Consider the following 4,023-nt stretch of genomic DNA (forward strand, 5'->3'; position numbering starts at 1 on the left):
GTTCACGTTTTTGGGAGAAGATGAAGATGAATTTATTTCTTTTTTTTTCTTTTCTTTTCTTTTATGTCTTAAGAAGACCAAAAATCAAGTAAATTTTTTAATTATATTCTTTATGGCATCATGCATGAGGTCATGCATGATGTCATCACCTTTTAACTTTTCCATTCTCTTCTTTTTTTTTTCCTATTAGTTCTTTAATTTAATTCTCGATTCTGAAATTTTCTTTTCTCTGATTTTATTTGACAGTTAGGTCAGGAGTCAACTCTCGGGGTCAATTGACCAAATTGCCCCTCACCGGTTCATCCTGGTTTGCAATTAATTCCATATTTCTTCCGGCTCCCTGACCTAATTATTTGACTTGGTTAATAGTTCTTTTTCGTGATTTTCTCTTTTCCACTGTGTTCGTAATGGTCCTAAAGATCACAGCGTCACATTTTACCGTTCGAAATTTGAGTTTAAAATGGCTTCGCAATCGTTCCCAAGACGGTCACCCATCGCTGTGACTCTCGGCTCGTTTAACTTCATATGTTCTGTTTTTTTTTATTTATACTTAACTAATTGAACATTACTAATTATTTGTGTTTATGGCTTCTCTAGTTGTCTTAAGTGTGGTTCTAATCTCATTAATTGTCCGGACTGACACCGGTCACCGGAACAGTGAAATATATTAGGCTATGCAAATAGGGGTGTTACATCGGTAGCTAGGGTTGGTTAGGATTTGATGATTATGCTTGATAGCAAAGTGGTTATGAGCAGCCCTTGGTATGAGATAAGTGATTGAATATGTTTGTGTAAGTGAAATGCAAGTTGAATGCATGAAAGAATTTGAAAAACATGTGGACACTTGAACAACATTAGGGTTTGTTCATGTAATGGTATGTTAACCTTGTAATGGTCAATTAGTGACCATTTGAATGTGTGTGAGAAGGAATTGAAGTGAGTAAGGATACTGGAGTTGAAATTAGGTGTGCTACCCTTGGTGACCTACAGGACTGGGTTTGAGTCCAGCAGGTTTGGGCAACTTTTAATGGAGTTGTAGAGGTTCAATTGGTACAAGGATAATTGGACATGAAACTAGACACATAATGACACAACTTTGGTGAAGAAACCCTGCCCAGAAAATCAAACCAAGTTGACCTAAAAATTGCCCTAATCCGGGTGACTTGCATTCTGCCTAGGCAAAATAACCAAATGAACAGTATTTATTCATTTGGTCATAACTCAGTGTAAAAAGTCCAATTGACCTGAAATTTTACCAGAAAAAAGCTGAGACATATACCTACAACTTTTATGAAGAAACCAAACCCAAATTTTGATCATAACATGTTCAAAATCGACTGCATTCAAAGGTATAAAACATCAGAATTTGATTCTCGCCCGTAAAACTGAAAGTTTGCAATCCGCCGCTTATGGTGTTTAGGCTATAACTTGAGCTACAAAACTCCAAATGGAGTGATTTAAAAAAAGAAATATAACTAGACACCAAACCAAGTTGACCTAAAAATTGCCCTAATCCGGGTGACTTGCATTCTGCCTGGGCAAAATGACCAAATGAATAGTATTTATTCATTTGATCATAACTCAGTGTAGAAAGGTCTAATTGACCTGAAATTTTACCAGCAGAAAGCTGAGACATAGACCTATAACTTTTATGAAGAAACCAAACCCAAATTTTGATCATAACATGTTCAAAACTGACCTGCATTCAGTGTATAAAACATCAGAGATTTGGTTCTATCCGTAAAACTGAAAGTTTGCAATCCGCCGCTATGGTGTTTAGGCCATAACTTGAGCTACAAAACTCCAAATGGAGTGATTCAAAAAAAGAAATGTAATTAGACACAATAAGAAACAACTTTCATGAAGGCAAATTTGCCAAATTCCTACTGTAAAAATGACCAATGGAATAGTAAACTTAGTACTTGAAATCTGAAAATTGTGAATAACTAACACTAAGCTTATAAATGGTATTGGCAACTAATACCAACAACTTTAGAATGCAAATTGTGGTATGTTGGGAATATTAGAACCAATGTACCTATTCTCTATGCTAAAGTCAACATTTTAGTTGACTAATAAAATGAATAGTAACACTTAAACTTCAATTTCAAGAATTGTAAAATTTAAAAGTGTAACATGCCCTAGTACACCTAGTAAGATTGTTTTGGATAGGTTGGCATGCCAATAGGGTTCAGTTAGCAGTACTGCACATGGCATTATGCCATTCTGTGATTTTATGGCTTTTAGCCATTCTAACATTGTGATGATACTTGGCCTTATGCTTAATGTTTATTACAGCTTATTAGCTGTTCTGTTGCACACCGGGAGATACATATGTGACCGATGGTGTGATGGCCTAAGGTACTTGATACCCAAAGGCGCTTACCCGCTTATCCAAATTCATCCAAAGATAGGTTACTTGGGCAACCAAAAATGAAAGTGAATAAATTTAATGAAATAATGAATATAATAAGTATAAAATAAATAAGGCTACAATAATTATCAAAAATTTGTCTGCATGAGACATCAATATATTCATTACATATTTATTTCTTGTTATTTCTTTTTATTCTGTTATTGGCACCACTAAGCATTATTGCTTAGTGCATTGCTTTTTGTCACGCATAGTTTTTGGAGAGACCGATGGAGAGCCTAGTAGACCACAGACTAGGTGAGACCATCTACAGCTCTGCATAGTGTCCATGTCACCTCACCAACTTTAGTGCATTGGTAGGACACTAGGTTTCATTGTGGGTATTTTGTAAATAACTTTTATTTTCTCATGTATAATTGAGACTTATGTAATATATTTTGGTATTAATGTAAATAGTAAAAATTTGTGTTTATAAATGAAAAAATTGAGTATTTATTTATGACTTGCATATAAATACCATGTGAAATGAATGAATGAGAAATGGAAATATTATTGAAAAATATTGAGACTTTGTTGATAAAATGGAGTTTGGGAATGATTGAAAACATATTGGAAGTGTTTTTCACAGGTTCCGAAGAATTGTTTTCTCCATTTTTAGCTGGTACTCTGTCGAATTTTCTATAAAATTTATAGAACCTCAAATAAATTTATGTTTTTCATAAATGACTTAAATGAATTATACTTCACAAATTATACTTCATAACTATGAAGGAAATAAATAAGGAAGGATAAAAAAATAATTGAAATAAAATATGATGCTCCGGTACACTATGTGGTATATCTTACTCGGCTGCACTGTAGACGGGTAAGGGGTGTCACATATCCTCAAGGACCTATCACATATTTCATGTTATTATTATCATTTCAATTTATTATTTGCAATAACTCAATGAGTTTCAAAATTTGCCTAAATTACTCATTCCTACTGTCCATCCGTCTGAGGATGAAAAGCTGTGCTAAAATAGAGTTGTGTGCCCATGGATTCTTACAACTTCTTTCAGAATCTGGATATAAATCTCGGGTCTATCAGATATGATGGAAAGTGGGATTCTATGCAGTTTAACTATCTCACTGATATACAATTCTGCTAGCTTCTCCGGTGAGTAGTCAGTCCTGACTAGCAGAAAATGAGCTGACTTGGTTAACCTATCCACTATCACCCATACTGCATCATGCTTTTTCTGGGTGAGAGGTAGACTACTTACAAAATCTATAGTGACCCAATCCCATTTCCATTCAGGTATGTTTATAGGCTGTAACAAGCCTGAAGGAACTTGATGTTCTGCCTTGACTTGCTGACATGTCAAGCATCTAGTTACATAGTTAGCTATGTCCTTCTTCATACCAGGCCACCAGTAATGAAGCTTCAGATCATGGTACATTTTTGTGCTTCCTGGGTGCATAGCATAAGCATTGTGGTGTGCCTCTCTCAGGATACGAGTCTTCAATTCCCAATCATCTGGTACACATACTCTTCCCTGATAGTACAAGCACCCATTCTCTTTTATTTCATACTCAATCTCCTTTCCCTCAGTGATTTTGCCCATAACAGCCATTAATTTCTCATCTACCTTGTGCCTATCCTGTAT

The sequence above is a fragment of the Hevea brasiliensis genome, chromosome 1, assembly GCF_030052815.1.
Source record: "Hevea brasiliensis isolate MT/VB/25A 57/8 chromosome 1, ASM3005281v1, whole genome shotgun sequence".
Taxonomy (NCBI): domain Eukaryota; kingdom Viridiplantae; phylum Streptophyta; class Magnoliopsida; order Malpighiales; family Euphorbiaceae; genus Hevea; species Hevea brasiliensis.